Source organism: Scyliorhinus torazame, chromosome 6 (assembly GCF_047496885.1).
Source record: "Scyliorhinus torazame isolate Kashiwa2021f chromosome 6, sScyTor2.1, whole genome shotgun sequence".
Taxonomy (NCBI): Eukaryota; Metazoa; Chordata; class Chondrichthyes; order Carcharhiniformes; family Scyliorhinidae; genus Scyliorhinus; species Scyliorhinus torazame.
In genome coordinates, this window is record NC_092712.1 from 1,310,698 (window position 1) to 1,330,180 (window position 19,483).

A 19,483-nucleotide genomic window follows, 5' to 3' on the forward strand; every position below is an offset into this window, starting at 1 on the left:
CCTACCTGCCAAAGACTTCTCATGTCCCCTCCTGGCTCTTCTTAGCTCTCTCTTTAGGTCCTTCCTAGCTAACTTGTAACTCTCGAGTGCCCTAACTGAACCTTCATGTTTCTCTTTACATAAGCCTCCTTCTTCCTCTTGACAAGTGTTTCGACTGCTTTAGTAAACCACGGTTCCCTTGCTCGACCACTTCCTCCCTGCCTGACAGGTACATACTTATCAAGGACACGCAGTAGCTGTTCCTTGAACAAGCTCCACATTTCCATTGTGCCCATCCCCTGCAGCTTTCCTCTCCATCTGATGAATCCTAAGTCTTGCCTCATCGCATCATAATTGCCTTTCCCCCAGATATAACTCTTGCCCTGCGGTATATACGTATCCCTTTCCATCACTAAAGTAAACATAATCAAAGTGTGGTCACTATCACCAAAGTGCTCACCTACTTACAAATCTAACACCTGTCCTGGTTCATTACCCAGTACCAAATCCAATACGGCCTCGCCTCTCGTTGGCCTATCTACATACTGTGTCAGGAAACCCTCCTGCACACATTGGACAAAAACGGACCCATCTAAAGTACTCGAACTATAGCGTTCCCAGTCAATATTTGGTAAGTTAAAGTCCCCCATAACAACTACCCTGTTGCTTTCGTTCCTATCCAGAATCATCTTTGCAATCCTTTCCTCTACATCTCTGGAACTTTTCGGAGGCCTATAGAAAACCCCTAACAGGGTGATCTCTCCTTTCCTGTTTCTAACCTCAGCCTATACTACCTCAGTAGACGAGTCCTCATCAAACGTCCTTTCTGCCACCGTAATACTGTCCTTGACTAACAATGCCACCCCTCCCCCTCTTTTACCACCTTCCCTGAGCTCACAGAAATATCTAAACCCCGGCACCTGCAACAACCATTCCTGTCCCTGCTCTATCCATGTCTCCGAAATGGCCACAACATCGAAGTCCCAGGTACCAACCCATGCCGCAAGTTCACCCACCTTATTCCGGATACTCCTGGCATTGAAGAAGACACACTTTAAACCACCTTCCTGCCTGCCGGTACACTCCTGCAACTTTAAAACCTTACTCATGACCTCACTACTCTCAACCTCCTGAATACTGGAGCTACAATTCAGGTTCCCAAGCCCCTGCTGAACTAGTTTAAACCCTCCCGAAGAGCATTTGCAAATTTCTCCCCCAGGATATTGGTAACCCTCTGGTCCAGATGTAGACCATCCCGTTTGTAGAGGTCCCATCGGCCCCAGAATGAGCCCCAATTATCCAGAAATGTGAAACCCTCCCTCCTGCACCATCCCTGTAGCCACGTGTTCAACTCTTCTCTCTCCCTATTCCTCGTCTCGCTATCACGTGGGACGGGTAACAACCCAGAGATAATAACTCTGTTTGTCCTAGATCTAAGTTTCCACCCTAGCTCCCTGAATTCCTGCCTTACATCCCTATCCCTTTTCCTACCTATGTCGTTGGTACCTATGTGGACCTTAGAACATAGAACAATACAGCGCAGTACAGGCCCTTCGGCCCACGATGTTGCACCGAAACAAAAGCCATCTACCTTGAGGAGTATAAAGAAAGTAGGAAGGTACTGAAGCGGGAAATTAGGAGGGAGAGGAGGGGACATGAAAAGTCCTTGGCAAGTAGAATTCAGGTGAATCCCAAAGCCTTTTATTCATATGTAAAAGGCAAGAGGGTGCCCAGGGAAAGGATTGGACCAGTTAAGGACAGTGGGGGGGAATCTATTTGTTGAGCCAGAGGAAATGAGCGGGGTACTAAATGAGTACTTTGCATCAGTGTTCACCAAAGGAAGGGGCTTTGTGGAAGATGATTCTTGGGTACGGTGTGTGGACAGTCTGGATCATGTTAACATCGAAAAGGAAGAGGCATTGGGTCTGTTAAAAGACATTAAGGTAGATAAGTATCCTGGGCCGGTTGGGATTTATCCCAGAATTCTGAGGGAAGCAAGGGAGGAAATTGCTGGGGCCTTGACTGACATCTTTAGAACATAGAAAAATACAGCACAGAACAGGCCCTTCAGCCCACGATGTTGTGCCGAACCTTTGTCCTAGATTAATCATAGATTATCATTGAATTTACAGTGCAGAAGGGGGCCATTCGGCCCTTTGAGTCTGCACCGGCTCTTGGAAAGAGCACCCTACCCAAACTCAACACGTCCACCCAACACCAAGGGCAATTTTGGACACTAAGGGCAATTTATCATGGCCAATCCACCTAACCTGCACATCTTTGGACTGTGGGAGGAAACCGGAGCACCCGGAGGAAACCCACGCAGACACGGGGAGGATGTGCAGACTCCACACAGACAGTGACCCAAGCCGGAATCGAACCTGGGACCCTGGAGCTGTGAAGCAATTGTGCTATCCACAATTCTACCGTGCTGCCCTTGAGAACAAATAAATCTACACTATATCATTTTACCGTAATTCATGTACCTATCCAATAGCTGCTTGAAGGTCCCTAATGTTTCTGACTCAACTACTTCCACAGGCAGTGCATTCCATGCCCCCACTACTCTCTGGGACCTACCTCTGACATCCCCCCTAAATCTTCCACCATTCACCTTAAATTTATGTCCCCTTGTAATGGTTTGTTCCACCTGGGGAAAAAGTCTCTGACTGTCTACTCTATCTATTCCCCTGATCATCTTACAAACCTCTATCAAGTCGCCCCTCATCCTTCTCCGTTCTAATGAGAAAAGGCCTAGCACCCTCAACCTTTCCTCGTAAGACCTACTCTCCATTCCAGGCAACATCCTGGTAAATCTCCTTTGCACCTTTTCCAAAGCTTCCACATCCTTCCTAAAATGAGGTGACCAGAACTGAACACAGTACTCCAAATGTGGCCTTACCAAAGTTTTGTACAGCTGCATCATCACCTCACGGCTCTTACATTCAATCCCTCTGTTAATGAACGCTAGCACACCATAGGCCTTCTTTACAGCTCTATCCACTTGAGTGGCAACTTTCAAAGATTAAGGGGCAGCACGGTAGCATTGTGGATAGCACAATTGCTTCACAGCTCCAGGGTCCCAAGTTCGATTCTGGCTTGGGTCACTGTCTGTGCGGAGTCTGCACATCCTCCCCGTGTCTGCGTGGGTTTCCTCCGGGTGCTCCGGTTTCCTCCCACAGTCCAAAGATGTGCAGGTTAGATGGATTGGCCATGATAAATTGCCCTTAATGTCCAAAATTGCCCTTGGTGTTGGGTGGGGTTACTGGGTTATGGGGATCGGGTGGAGGTGTTCACCTTGGGTGCAGTCTCGATGGGCCGAATGGCCTCCTTCTGCACTGTAAATTCTATGTATGTATGAACATAGACCCCAAGATCTCTCTGCTCCTCCACATTGCCAAGAACTCTACCGTTAACCCTGTATTCCGCATTCATATTTGTCCTTCCAAAATGGACAACCTCACACTTTTCAGGGTTAAACTCCATCTGCCACTTCTCAGCCCAGCTCTGCATCCTATCTATGTCTCTTTGCAGCCGACAACAGCCCTCCTCACTATCCACAACTCCCCCAATCTTCGTATAGAATCATAGAATCATAGAAGTTTACAGCATGGAAACAGGCCCTTCGGCCCAACCAGTCCATGCCGCCCAGTTTTTACCATTAAGCTAGTCCCAGTTGCCCGCACTTGGCCCATAACCCTCTATACCCATCTTACCCATGTATCTATCTAAATGCTTTTTAAAAGACACAATTGTACCCGCCTCTACTACTACCTCTGGCAGCCCATTCCAGACACTCACTACCCTCTGAGCGAAGAAATTGCCCCTCTGGGCCCTTCTGAATCTCTCCCCTCTCACCTTAAACCTATGCCCTCTAGCTTTAGACTCCCCTACCATTGGGAAAAGATGTTGACTATCTACCTTATCTATGCCCATCATTATTTTATAGACCTCTATAAGATCACCCCTAAGCCTCCTACGCTCCAGGGAAAAAAGTCCCAGTCTATTCAGCCTCTCCTTATAACTCACACCATCAAGTCCCGGCAACATCCTAGTAAATCTTTTCTGCACTCTTTCTAGTTTAATAATATCCTTTCTATAATAGGGAGACCAGAACTGCACACAGTATTCCAAGTGTGGCCGTACCAATGTCTTGTACAACTTCAACAAGACGTCCCAACTCCTGTATTCAATGTTCTGACCAATGAAACCAAGCATGCCGAATGCCTTCTTCACCACCCTGTCCACCTGCGACTCCACCTTCAAGGAGCTATGAACCTGTACTCCTAGATCTCTTTGTTCTATAACTCTCCCCAACGCCATACCATTAACTGGGTTGGTCCTGTCCTGATTCGATCTGCCAAAATGCATCACCTCACATTTATCTAAATTAAACTCCATCTGCCATTCGTCGGCCCACTGGCCTAATGTATCATCTGCAAATTTACTGACCCACCCTTCAACTCCCTCATCCAAGTCATTAATGAAAATCACAAACAGCAGAGGACCCAGAACTGATCCCTGCGGTACGCCACTGGTAACTGGGATCCAGGCTGAATATTTGCCATCCACCACCACTCTCTGACTTCTATCGGTTAGCCAGTTCGTTATCCAGCTGGCCAAATTTCCCACTATCCCATGCCTCCTTACTTTCTACAGAAGTCTACCATGGGGAACCTTATCAAATGCCTTACTAAAATCCATGTACACTACATCCACTTCTTTACCTTCATCCACATGCTTGGTCACCTCCTCAAAGAATTCAATAAGACTTGTAAGGCAAGACCTGCCCCTCACAAATCTGTGCTGACTATCCCTAATCAAGCAGTGTCTTTCCAGATGCTCAGAAATCCTATCCTTCAGTATCCTTTCCATTTCTTTGCCTACCACCGAAGTAAGACTAACTGGCCTGTAATTCCCAGGGTTATCCCTAGTTCCTTTTTTGAACAGGGGCACGACATTCGCCACTCTCCAATCCCCTGGTACCACCCCTGTTGACAGCCAGGACAAAAAGATCATTGCCAACGGCTCTGCAATTTCATCTCTTGCTTCCCATAGAAATCTTGGATATATCCCGTCAGGCCCGGGGGACTTGTCTATCCTCAAATTTTTCAAAATGCCCAACACATCTTCCTTCCTAACAAGTATTTTCTCGAGCTTACCAATCTGTTTCACACTGTCCTCTCCAACAATATGGCCCCTCTCATTTGTAAATACAGAAGAAAAGTACTCGTTCAAGACCTTTCCTATCTCTTCAGACTCCATACACAATCTCCCGCTACTGTCCTTGATCGGACCTACCCTCGGTCTAGTCATTCTCATATTTCTCACATATGTGTAAAAGGCCTTGGGGTTTTCCTTGATCCTACCCGCCAAAGATTGTTCATGCCCTCTCTTAGCTCTCCTAATCCCTTTCTTCAGTTCCCTCCTGGCTATCTTGTATCCCTCCAACGCCCTGTCTGAACCTTGTTTCCTCAGCCTTACATAAATCTCCTTTTTCCTCTTAACAAGACATTCAACCTCTCTTGTCAACCATGGTTCCCTCACTCGACCATCTCTTCCCTGCCTGACAGGGACATACATATCAAGGACACGTAGCACCTGTTCTTTGAACAAGTTCCACATTTCACTTGTGTCCTTCCCTGACAGCCTATGTTCCCAACTTCTGCACTTCAATTCTTGTCTGACAACATCGTATTGACCCTTCCCCCAATTGTAAACCTTAATCCTCATTGGCGACAGATGCGATCCCAGAGGACTGGAGAATAGCTAATGTGGTACCGCTGTTTAAGAAAGGTAGCAGGGATAATCCTGGAAACTATAGGCCGGTGAGCCTCACGTCGGTAGTCGGTAAATTATTGGAGAGAATTCTCAGGGACAGGATTTATATCCATTTGGAAACAAATGGACTCAGAAGCGATAGACAGCACGGTTTTGTGAAGGGAAGGCCGTGCCTCACTCACTTGGTTGAGGTTTTTGAGGAGGTAACAAAGATGATTGATGAGGGGAGGGCGGTGGATGGTGTTTACATGGACTTCGGTAAAGCCTTTACCAAGGTGCCTCATGGCAGACTGTACAAAAGGTGAAGTCACACGGGATCAGAGGTGAGGTGGCAAGATGGGTACAGAACTGGCTCGGTCACAGAAGGCAGAGGGTAGCAGTAGAAGGGTGTTTTTCTGAATGGAAGGTTGTGACTCGTGTCCCACTGGGATCGGTGCTGGGACCTTTGCTCTTTGTAGTATATATAAATGATTTGGAGGAAAATGTAGCCGGTCTGATTAGTAACTTCGCGGGTGACACCAAGGTTGATGGAGTGGCAGAGAGTGTTGAGGATTGTCAGAGGATACAGCAGGACATGGATAGGTTGGAGACTTGGGCAGAGAAATGGCAAATGGAGTTTAATCCGGACAAATGTGAGGTAATGCATTTTGGTAAGTCTAACATAGAGGGGAAATATACCGTAAATGGCAAAACACTTCGGAATATAGAAAGTCAGAGAGATCTGGGCGTGCAGGTCCACAGATCTTTGAAGGTGGCAACACAAGTGGACAAGGTAGTCAAGAAAGCAGACGGAATGCTTGTCTTCATTGGACGGGGCATCGAGTATAAAAACTGGCAAGTCATGCTGCAGTTGTATAGAACCTTGGTAAGGCCGCACTTGGAATATTGCGCACAATTCTGGTCACCACACTACCAGAAGGATGTGGAGGCTTTGGAGAGGGTGCAGAGGAGGTTTACCAGGATGTTGCCCGGTCTGGAGGGTGTTAGCAATGCGGAGAGGCTGAATAGACTCGGACAGTTTTCATTGGAGGTTGAGGGGTGACCTGATAGAGGTCTACAGGATTATGAGGGGCATGGATAGAGTGGATGGGCAGGCACTCTTTCCCAGGGTGGAGGGGTCAGTCACCAGGGGGCAAAGGTTTATGGTCCAGGAGGCATCATTTAGAGGAGATGTGCGAGGCAGGTTTTTTACACAGAGGGTGGTGAGTGTCTGGAACGCGTTGCCAGGGGAGGTTCTAGAAGCAGATACATTAACGGTGTTCAAAAGTCATCTTGACAAACACGAGGGGCGAGATTCTCCGACCCCCCGCCGGGTCGGAGAATCGCCGGGGGCTGGCGTGAATCCCACCCCCGCCGGTTGCCAAAGTCACCAGAGATTCGGCGGGGGCGGGAATCGCACCGCGCCGGTTGGCGGGCCCCCCCGCTCGATTCTCCGGCCCGGATTGTCCGAAGTCCCGCCGCTAAAATGCCTGTCCCGCCAGCGTAAATTAAACCACCTACCTTACCGGCGGGACAAGGCGGCGGGGGCAGGCTCCGGGGTCCTGGGGGGGGGGGCACGGGGCGATCTGGCCCCGGGGGGTGCCCCCACAGTGGCCTGGCCCGCGATCGGGGCCCACCGATCCGCGGGCGGGCCTGTGCCGTGGGGGCACTCTTTTCCTTCCGCCTTCGCCACAGTGTCCACCACGGCGGAGGCGGAAGAGACTCTCCCCACTGCACATGCGCGGGGATGCCGTGAGCGGCCGCTGACGCTCCCGCGCATGCGCCGCCCGGAGATGTCATTTCCGCGCCAGCTGGCGGGTCACCAAAGGCCTTTTCCGCCAGCTGGCGGGGTGGAAATCCGTCCGCCGCTGACCTAGCCCCTTAAGGTTGGGGCTCGGCCCCCAAAGATGCGGAGCATTCCGCACCTTTGGGGCGGCGCGATGCCCAACTGATTTGCGGCGTTTTGGGCGCCAGTCGGCGGACATCGTGCCGTTTCCGGAGAATTTCGCCCATGGTATCGGATGGGTATAGAGGGATACGGCACAAGGAGGTGCTGAGGGTTTTTGGAAAAGGGTGGCATCATTTAAAAAAAAATTTAGAGTACCCAATTAATATTTTCCAATTAAGGGGCAATTTAGCGTGGTCAATCCACCTACCCTGCACATCTTTGGGTTGTGGAGGCGAAACCCACGCAAACACAGGGAGAATGTGCAAACTCCACACAGACAGTGACCCAGAGCCGGGATCGAACCCGGGACCTCGGCGCCGTGAGGCAGCAGTGCTATCCCAAAGGTTGGTATCATGACCGGTACAGGCTTGGAGGGCCGAAGGGCCTGTTCCTGTGCTGTATTGTTATTTGTTCTTTGGTCACCCTCACAACATTGAATGAAGTTCTTGGATCTATCTTGGCTGACTCATGTCTCATACCTTCAGAGTTTCCTTTGCAATAAGGGGGGAGAAGATGAAGTATGATTAGTAAGTTTGCAGACGATACAAAGGTTGGTGGAATTGCGGATAGCGATGAGGACTGTCGGAGGATACAGCAGGATTTAGATTGTTTGGAGACTTGGGCGGAGAGATGTCAGATGGAGTTTAATCCGGACAAATGTGAGGGAATGCATTTTGGAAGGTCTAATGCAGATAGGGAATATACAGTGAATGGTAGAACCCTCAAGAGTATTGAAAGTCAAAGAGATCTAGGAGTACAGGTCCACAGGTCATTAAAAGGGGCAACACAGGTGGAGAAGGTAGTCAAGAAGGCATACGGCATGCTTGCCTTCATTGGCCGGGGCATTGAGTATAAGAATTGGCAAGTCATGTTGCAGCTGTATAGAACCTTAGTTAGGCCACACTTGGAGTATAGTGTTCAATTCTGGTCGCCACACTACCAGAAGGATGTGGAGGCTTTAGAGAGGGTGCAGAAGAGATTTACCAGAATGTTGCCTGGTATGGAGGGCATTAGCTATGAGGAGCGGTTGAATAAACTCGGTTTGTTCTCACTGGAACGAAGGAGGTTGAGGGGCGACCTGATAGAGGTCTACAAAATTATGAGGGGCATAGACAGAGTGGATAGTCAGAGACTTTTCCCCGGGGTAGAGGGGTCAATTACTAGGGGGCATAGATTTAAGGTGAGGGGGCAAGGTTTAGAGTAGATGTTTTTTACGCAGAGGGTAGTGGGTGCCTGGAACTCGCTACCGGAGGAGGTGGTGGAAGCAGGGACGATAGTGACATTTAAGGGGCATCTTGACAAATACATGAATAGGATGGGAATAGAGGGATACGGACCCAGGAAGTGTAGAAGATTGTAGTTTAGTCGGGCAGCATGGTCAGCACGGGCTTGGAGGGCTGAAGGGCCTGTTCCTGCGCTGTACATTTCTTTGTTCTTTGCAAGCTAGTAATATAAAAGTAGATAGGAAGAGTTTTTTCAATATATAAAAGGTAAGAGAGAGGCAAAGATAGACATTGGACCACTGGAAAATGTGGCTGGAGAAGTAATAATAGGAAACAAAGAAATGGCCGACGAACTGAATAGTTAGTTTGCATCAGTCTTCATGGTGGAAGACACCAGTGGGATGCCAGAGCTCCAGGAGAACCAGGGGGCAGAGGTGAGTGCAGTGACCATTACTAAGGAGAAGGTTCTGGGGAAACTGAAAGCTCTGAAGGTGGATAAGTCACCTGGACCGGATGGACTACACCCCAGGGATCTGAGATAGCTGAGGAGATTGTGGAGGCATTGGTGATGATCCTTCAGGAATCACTGGAGGCAGAAAGAAGAAGAAGAAATTGCTTATTGTCACAAGTAGGCTTCAGATGAAGTTACTGTGAAACGGCCCTAGTTGCCACATTCAGGCGCCTGTTCGAGGAGGTTGGTACGGGAAGGGTCCCAGAGGACTGGAAAGTGGCTCATGTAACACCACTGTTTAAGCAGGGAGGGAGGCAGAAACCGGGAAATAATAGGCCGGTTAGCCTGACTTAGCATTTCGGGAACAGTGACCACAATTCAGTAAGTTTTAAACTGCAGGTGGACAAGGATAAGAGTGGTCCTAAGGCGAATGTGCTAAATTGGGGGAAGGCTAATTATAACAATATTAGGCGGGAACTGAAGAACCTAGATTGGGGGCGGATGTTTGAGGGCAAATCAACATCTGACATGTGGGAGGCTTTCAAGTGTCAGTTGAAAGGAATTCAGGACAGGCATGTTCCTGTGAGGAAGAAGGATAAATATGGCAATTTTCGGGAACCTTGGATATCGAGAGATATTGTAGGCCTCGTCAAAAAGAAAAAGGAGGCATTTGTCAGGGCTAAAAGGCTGGGAACAGACGAAGCCTGTGTGGAATATAAGGAAAGTAGGAAGGAACTTAAGCAAGGAGTCAGGAGGGCTAGAAGGGGTCATGAAAAGTCATTGGCAAATAGGGTTAAGAAAAATCCCAAGGCTTTTTACAAGTACATAAAAAGCAAGAGGGTAGCCAGGGAAAGGGTTGGCCCACTGAAGGATAAGCAAGGGAATCTGTGTGTGGAGCCAGAGGAAATGGGCGAGGTACTAAATGAATACTTTGCATCAGCATTCACCAAAGAGAAGGAATTGGTAGATGTTGAGTCTGGAGAAGGGTGTGTAGATAGCCTGGGTCACATTGAGATCCAAAAAGACGAGGTGTTGGGCGTCTTAAAAAATATTATGGTAGATAAGTCCCCAGGGCCTGATGGGATCTACCCCAGAATACTGACGGAGGCTAGAGAGGAAATTGCTGAGGCCTTGACAGAAATCTTTGGATCCTCAATGTCTTCAGGTGATGTCCCAGAGGACTGGAGAATAGCCAATGTTGTTCCTCTGTTTAAGAAGGGTAGCAAGGATAATCCAGGGAACTACAGGCCGGTGAGCCTTACTTCAGTGGTAGGGAAATTACTGGAGAGAATTCTTCGAGACAGGATCTACTCCCATTTGGAAGCAAATGGACGTATTAGTGAGAGGCAGCATGGTATTGTGAAGGGGAGGTCGTGTCTCACTAACTTGATAAGAGTTTTTCGAGGAGGTCACTAAGATGATTGATGCAGGTAGGGCAGTGGATGTTGTCTATATGGACTTCAGTAAGGCCTTTGACAAGGTCCCTCATGGTAGACTAGTACAAAAGGTGAAGTCACACGGGATCAGGGGTGAGCTGGCAAGGTGGATACAGAACTGGCTAGGTCATAGAGTAGCAATGGAAGGATGCTTTTCTAATTGGAGGGCTGTGACCAGTGGTGTTCCGCAGGGATCAGTGCTGGGACCTTTGCTGTTTGTAGTATATATAAATGATTTGGAGGAAAATGTAACTGGTCTGATTAGTAAGTTTGCAGACGACACTAAGGTTGGTGGAATTGCGGATAGCGATGAGGACTGTCAGAGGATACAGCAGGATTTAGATTGTTTGGAGACTTGGGCGGAGAGATGGCAGATGGAGTTTAATCCGGACAAATGTGAGGGAATGCATTTTGGAAGGTCTAATGCAGGTAGGGAATATACAGTGAATGGTAGAACCCTCAAGAGTATTGAAAGTCAGAGAGATCTAGGGTGTACAGGTCCACAGGTCACTGAAACCGGCAACACAGGTGGAGAAAGTAGTCAAGAAGGCATACGGCATGCTTGCCTTCATTGGCCGGGGCATTGAGTATAAGAATTGGCAAGTCATGTTGCAGCTGTATAGAATCTTAGTTAGGCCATACTTGGAGCATAGTGTTCAATTCTGGTTGCCACACTACCAGAAGGGTGTGGAGGCTTTAGAGAGGGTGCAGAAGAGATTTACCAGAATGTTGCCTGGTATGGAGGGCATTAGCTATGAGGAGCAGTTGAATAAACTCGGTTTGTTCTCACTGGAACGACGGAGGTTGAGGGGCGACCTGATAGAGGTCTACAAAATTATGAGGGGCATAGACAGAGTGGATAGTCAGAGGCTTTTCCCCAGGGTAGAGGGGTCAATTACTAGGGGGCATAGGTTTGAGGTGAGAGGTGCAAGGTTTAGAGTAGATGTACGAGGCAAGTTTTTTACGCAGAGGGTAGTGGGTGCCTGGAACTCGCTACCGGAGGAGGTGGTGGAAGCAGGGACGATAGTGACATTTAAGGGGCATCTTGACAAATACATGAACAGGATGGGAATAGAGGGATATGGGGTTGGATTATGAGGAGAGGTTGAGTAGACTGGGACTGTACTCGTTGGAATTTAGAAGGATGAGGGGGGATCTTATAGAAACATATAAGATTATGAAGGGAATAAATAGGATAGATGCGGGCAGGTTGTTTCCACTGGCGGGTGAAAGCAGAACTAGGGGGCATAGCCTCAAAATAAGGGGAAGTAGATTTAGGACTGAGTTTAGGAGGAACTTCTTCACCCAAAGGGTTGTGAATCTATGGAATTCCTTGCCCAGTGAAGCAGTTGAGGCTCCTTCATTAAATGTTTTTAAGATAAAGACAGATAGTTTTTTTAAGAATAAAGGGATTAAGGGTTATGGTGTTCGGGCCGGAAAGTGGAGCTGAGTCCACAAAAGATCAGCCATGATCTCATTGAATGGCGGAGCAGGCTCGAGGGGCCAGATGGCCTACTCCTGCTCCTATGTTCTTATGATACGGACCCAGGAAGTGTAGAAGATTGTAGTTTAGTCGGGCAGCATGGTCGGCACGGGCTTGGAGGGCCGAAGGGCCTGTTCCTGTGCTGTACATTTCTTTGTTCTTTGAAACCGGAGCACCTGGAGGAACCCACGCAGACAGGGGGGGGGGTAACATGCAGACTCCACACAGACGGTGACCCAAGCCGAGAATCGAACCTGGGGCCCAGGGCTGTGAAGCAACAGTGCTAACCACTGTGCTACCGTGCTGCGCATGCCTGCCAATCGGAAAAAGAACCATTTATTCCAACTTTTTGCTTCCCGACTGCTAACTAGCTTTCTATCCATCTCAAAACACTACCTGTAATCCCATGTGCTTTAACTTTCCATAGTAATCTGCTGTGTGAGACCTTGTCGAAAGCCTTCTGAAAGTCTAAATAAACCACATCCACCAGTTCTCCCTGGTCAACTCTACTAGTTACATCTTCAAAGAATTCTTTTAGATTATTTTGTGTACCGAGATACAGTGAAACGTATTGTTAGACCACAAGATATAGGAACAGAATTAGGCCACTTGGCCCATCGAGTCTGCTCCGACATCAATCATGGCTGATATTTTCTCATCCCCATTCTCCTGCCTTCTCCCCATAGCCCCGATTCCCTTGTTAATCAAGAACCTATCTATCTCTGTCTTAAAGACACTCAGTGATTTGGCCTCCACAGCCTTCTGCGGCAAAGAGTTCCACAGATTCACCACCCTCTGGCTGAAGAAATTCCTCCTCATCTCTGTTTTAAAGGATCGTCCCTTTAATCTGAGATTGTGTCCTCTGCTTCTAGTTTTTCCTACAAGTGGAAACATCCTCTCCACGTCCACTCTACCCAGGCCTCTCAGTATCCTGTAAGTTTCAATAAGATCCCCCCCTCATCCTTCTAAACTCCCAACAAGTACAGACCCAGAGTCCTCAACCATTCCTCGTACGACAAGCTCTTCATTCCAGGGATCATTCTTGTGAACCTCCTCTGGACCCTTTCCAAGGCCAGCACATCCTTCAGTACATACCGGGCCCAAGACTGCCCACAATACTCCAAATGGGGTCGGACCAGCCTTATACAGCCTCAGAAGTCTATTCCTGGTCTTGTATTCTAGTCCTCTCGACATGAATGCTAACATTGCATTTGCCTTCCTAACTGCCGACTGAACCTGCACATTAACCTTAAGAGAATCGTGAACAAGGATTCCCAAGTCCCTTTGTGCTTCTGATTTCCTAAGCATTTCCCCGTTTAGAAATGTCTATGCCTCCATTCCTCCTTCCAAAGTGCATAACCTCACACTTTTCGACATTGTATTCCATCTGCCTCTTTGTCCACTCTCCTAGCTTGTCCAAGTCCTTCTGCAGTCCCCTTGCCTCCTCAATACTACCTGTCCCTCTACAGATCTTTGAATCATCTGCAAACTTAGCAACAGTGCCTTCTTCCAGATCATTAATGAATATTGTGAAAAGTTGTGGTCCCAGCACAGACCCCTGAGGCACACCACTAGTCACCGGCTGCCATCCTTATGTAGACACAGGAAACTCTGAACCAATAAACCAATATTTGTCTCCAGTGAGCCCAGTTAGAGGCGAAAATGCAGTGCATGTTGGATTTGTTGCGAAAACAAGTGAAAACTCTGTGGTGCTCAGAACAGCAAGTAGAGTTTGGGAGATTAAGGCTCATATCAGTGGGTAAACCAGTGCTTGCCGCTCCGGATTTTTCCAGACCATTTAATACGGCCAGAAATGCCCATGACCTGGAGATGGGGTCAGTGCTACTACAAGATGGCGATGCAGGGATAGAGAGGAATATTTTTTAAAAAACTAAGTCCGTGCCATAGGAACTATTCCACCATTAAAAAGGAAGCCTGAGCCTTTCTACTAGCCCTTCAGCACTTTGAATATATATCCAGCATGTATATCCAGCATGTATATCCAGCATGACAATAAACAAAGTTCAGAATCCGCTTGCATTTAAAGAAAAGTTTAAAACCTGGAACGCAAGGTTATTTCGCTGGAGTTTATTATTACAATAGTTCAATGTTAAAATTGTACACATCCCCTGACAGGATAATGTGACAGCAGATGCTTTGTCACGGGTTTAAGGACTGACTTGTTACCAGTGTAAGAACTGGGGGAGCCTGGATAACGAGGAAGGATGAATGGGTATGTTTGTGATTTATGTCATGCATACCTCACAATGAAACATCCATGCCCTGACATTTCATTCCTTTAGGGAGTAAGGTGAGCAAGAATCCTGCCCTATGATTCCCCTATTTACCATTTCTTTTATTTTGCCGTTATGATTTTTGATCCATGGATATTTAATGGACATGAACCTTAGAGTCAAGCAGAGAAAGTCAGGAACTCAAAATAATTCACTGCGCTGTGAAGATTTACATTTTTAACAGAAGAACTCGGACTTGTTGGCACCTGAGAGATCAGAGCGATTCCATTCGATTGGTTGGCTGGTGGCCAATGGATTGATCTGTATTCTGCTCAGCAACAGTCAATGATTGGACACTGAGAGAAGCTGTAAGTTTCTCTCTAAGAAACGTTTCTTGCCTCCTGGTTTCTGAATCTTCAGATCCTGAGGAATCTACAATGAAAACCATTACAATGACAGCAAAAACCTCCAACTGACGGCCGAGGCCGAAGAAAGGTGAACTGGAAGATGTCCTTCTGAAAGAGAGACTTGTATCCTTTCACTTTTAGTGATAATTTCTTTCCCCTACCCCCCATCTTTCCTCTCTGCGTTTGTCCGTCTCCTGTGTGTGTAGAGGATGGGGTGATTTTAAATGGGGGCGGGAGGGGACGTTAGGAATTAGATATTAGTTAACCAGTTGTACTTGTTGCATATTTAATTATAGTTATTGATATTAATAAAAATTAACTGTGTTCAAATTTACAAACCTGGTGATTGTAATGATTGGGCAGCCAAAGACTAAGAATTATTTGTTAATTTTAATTGCGACTTGGGGTGAAATGGGGCTGGAATTGACTGTGTACGAGCGCAGGGTGTCGTAACGCACATCTTCGCCAGTCCTGTACCCGTGTTTTACAGTGAGAGGCAGTTTGTAACAGAGAAGGCCGCGCACACACGGTGTCACTGATTCTCATTCTTGCCAGTCATGGGGCTGGTTTTCAATGTAACAAGAGAAACCTTGCTTGGTTTTATATATTAATGTCTGTTTTATTGTACCTTTACGTTGAGGCATCCTTGAACAATCTGTAAGCTGAATTTGGTGTTTTATTTCTGAAGGGGCTGTGTGGCTTGCAATCAGTTAGTATATTAAACTCACTGCTTTGATATAAACAGGTTCATTCAAACGATCGGGATGGCCTGAATGAGTTAGTAGAGCATGCAATAGCAAAACAAAATACATCACAACATAAACATGGATGAAAAATGCACTAAATTTAAACACAAACAGAGCAATAAAATGAGGCTTGGGACATCCTGTCCATCTCTCTGAGGGGGCGGTATCTGAGTTCCAGTTCTTGAGATTCATTCTGCTCCTTACGAGGTGTGTAACCAGGGTGCTGAATCCTCAGAGTTTGGAGGTTAGGGAAGCCACATTCAGAAACAATGAACCTCCCATGATTCTTTCCTTGTCCTTGCTGACTTTCCGGAATGTTCTGGTGTGACGGCCTAGTGGAGGCTCAATCTGTGAAGGTTTGATTCTGCGCCGGTGTCAAGCACTGCGACACTGACACCACCTTCTGTAATAGGATGTCCACAGGAACTAAAATGAGAAAAGGAACCGGCTTTTAGCACAACGGGTGAGGTCAACTCAACGAGGAGACAAAGTAAATCAATGATCCCAGCCTTCCTGAAATCACATGAACCCTGACCCCTGGTCATTACTGTGACCCCTCACTCTGGACATGACCTTCGTAGCTCCATGGTCCTGCTCCTTGCTGCAGCTTTGATTCCATCTGCTCAGATGGATCTGAGCATGAGACCAGTTAACTGTCCATTCTTGGTCTTAGGCACATTGCTTTCTGATTTCTCACATCACTCAGACACTGATTCAGTTGATGGTGTAAAGCCGGACTTGCTTCTGGGTCAATTCTGCAGCTTGGGTCTGATTTTATTCTCACAGAAATAGTGCAGTTTGAATCATAGAATCACTACAGCGCAGGAGGCCATTCGGCCCATCAAGCCTGCACAGACCTTGTGAAAGAGAACCCTACATAAGACCACTCTCCCGCCGTATCCCCATAACCCCACCTAACCCGCACATCTTTGGACTGTGGGAGGAAACCGGAGCACCCGGAGGAAACCCACACAGACACGGGGAGAACGTGCAGACTCTGCACAGACAGTGTCCCAAGGCCGGAATTGAACCCGGGACCCTGGAGCTGTGAGGCAACAGTGCAAACCACTGTGCTACTGTGCTCCCTGGTGCTGAGGCAACGGTGCTAACCACTGTGTCACCGTGCGGCCCTGCGCTGTGAGGCAGCAGTGCTAATCACTGTGTCACCGTGCGGCCCTGCGCTGTGAGGCAGCAGTGCTAATCACTGTGTCACCGTGCGGCCCTGCGCTGTGAGGCAGCAGTACTAATCACTGTGTCACCGTGCGGCCCTGCGCTGTGAGGCAGCAGTGCTAACCATTGTGTCACCATGCTGCCCTGCGCTGAGGCAGCAGTGCTAACCACTGTGTCACCGTGCGGCCCTGCGCTGTGAGGCAACGGTGCTAACCACTGTGTCACCATGCTGCCCTGCGCTGAGGAAGCAGTGCTAACCACTGTGTCACCGTGCTGCCCTGCGCTGTGAGGCAGCAGTGCTAATCACTGTGTCACCGTGCTGCCCTGCGCTGTGAGGCAGCAGTGCTAACCACTGTGTCACCGTGCGGCCCTGCGCTGTGAGGCAACGGTGCTAACCACTGTGTCACCATGCTGCCCTGCGCTGAGGCAGCAGTGCTAACCACTGTGTCACCGTGCTGCCCTGCGCTGTGAGGCAGCAGTGCTAATCACTGTGTCACCGTGCTGCCCTGCGCTGTGAGGCAGCAGTGCTAATCACTGTGTCACCGTGCTGCCCTGCGCTGTGAGGCAGCAGTGCTAATCACTGTGTCACCGTGCGGCCCTGCGCTGTGAGGCAGCAGTGCTAATCACTGTGTCACCATGCGGCCCTGCGCTGTGAGGCAGCAGTGCTAATCACTGTGTCACCGTGCTGCCCTGCGCTGTGAGGCAGCAGTGCTAATCACTGTGTCACCGAGGCATGGTTCAATTCAATGCAATTAATACAGCTTCATTAGAAATACTTCTTTGTGTTGTGAAGATAAAACTACTGGACATATTCAGCAGGTTTGTAAAATAATCACTCACGGGGCATGAGCGTTGCTGGCTGGGTCCACATTATTGCCCATCTAACTGTCAGTCACCTTCGGCACTGATATGTGCCACTTTGATCTGACCTCAGCAGCTGGGGGGGGGGGGGGGGGGGGGGGGGTCAATTCAGGCCAATTTAAAAAAACAACTTTAACTCACTCCCAGTGAGTTCTCCCAGTGAGCCAGAGAAGACACAGCCAGAGTGAGGCTCAGTGAAGAGTGAGTTTGGGAATTTGAAGCGAGCTGGGAATTCGAAGCTGGATGGGGAGGAGGTGCTTTTTATCCCTGGTAAGTGACCGGTAAGTAGTTTTTCTTTTCATTTGTCTATTTTTTTCTTTTATTTTTTCTTTTGTTTTTTGGAATTGTCATTGTGTAATTTAACCTAAGTTTTCAGACAAATCAGGAGATCCCAGGCCCGTGTCATGCTCCTCGTGTGCGATGTGGGAGCTCAGGGACACGTCCACTGACCCTGGCTCCTTCATGTGCAAGAAGTGTGTCCAGCAGCAGCTCCTGTTAGACCGCTTGACGGCTCTGGAGCTCCGGATGGACTCACTTTGGAGCATCCGCGATGCTGAGGACGTCGTGGATAGCACGTTTAGCGAGTTGGTCACACCACAGGTGAAAAGTACTGAGGGAGATAGTAAATGGGTGACCAAAAGACAGAGCAAGAGTAGGAAGGCAGTGCAGGTGTCCTCTGCGGTCATCTCCCGGCAAAACAGATATACCGCTTTGGATACTGTTGAGGGAGATGGCTCACCAGGGGAAGGCAGCAGCAGCCAGGTTCATGGCACCGTGGCTGGCTCTGCTGCACAGCTGGGCAGGGAGAAGAATGGCAGGGCTATAGTGATAGGGGACTCAATCGTAAGGGGAATAGACAGGCGGTTCTGCGGACGCAATCGAGATTCCAGGATGGTATGTTGCCTCCCTGGTGCAAGGGTCAAGGATGTCTCGGAGCGGCTGCAGGACATTCTGGGGGGGGCGGCTGAACAGCCAGCTGTCGTGGTGCACACAGGCACCAACGATATAGGTAAAAAATGGGACGAGGTCCTACAAGCTGAATTCAGGGAGTTAGGAGTTAAACTAAAAAGTAGGACCTCAAAGGTAGTAATCTCAGGATTGCTACCAGTGCCACGAGCTAGTCAGAGTAGGAATGTCAGGATAGATAGGATGAATGCGTGGCTCGAGAGATGGTGCAAGAGGGAGGGACTCAAATTCTTGGGGCATTGGAACCGGTTCTGGGGGAGGTGGGACCAGTACAAACCGGACGGTCTGCACCTGGGCAGGACTCAACCAATGTCCTAGGGGGGGATGTTTGCTAGAGCTGTTGGGGAGAGTTTAAACTAACGTGGCAGGGGCATGGGAACCAATGCAGGAAGTTGGAGAGTAGCAAAATGGGGACACAAACAAAAGGCAGTAAAGGGGAAAGTGTAAGGCAGAGAAGCTATAGTCAAAAATCAAAAAGGGCGACAGTACAAGGTACAGTGACTGAGGGGAGCTCAGTGAATAGGCCCAGTAATACCAAAATAAAACGGGAAGTAAAAACATAAATGGAAAGCGAATCGTCAGGTTATTACTTGAAGATATGGGTTCTACGATAAGGAAAATTCGGAGAAAAGTTCAAAGGGAAAATAACTTAGGGGAGGTTACTGATCGAGGTGTTAAGATTCAGAACAGAGGTAAAAAAGCCAATATAAGGGTACTTTACCTGAATGCTCGTAGTATTCGGAATAAGGTAAATGTGTTGATGACGCAAATCATCGTGAATGACTATGATTTAGTGGCCATTACTGAAACATGGTTAAA

At 48.2% G+C, this 19,483-nt stretch overlaps 1 protein-coding gene across 1 annotated transcript in view; it reads right to left on the bottom strand.

Moving 5' to 3' along the window:
- Nucleotides 1-14,348: 14,348 nt before the first annotated feature.
- Nucleotides 14,349-19,483, bottom strand: part of LOC140425663 (plectin-like) — a 620,159-nt gene continuing 615,024 nt past the window's right edge. The window contains 1 exon segment of the mRNA XM_072510158.1: nucleotides 14,349-16,093. The gene's annotated coding sequence lies outside the window, so the exon portion shown is untranslated.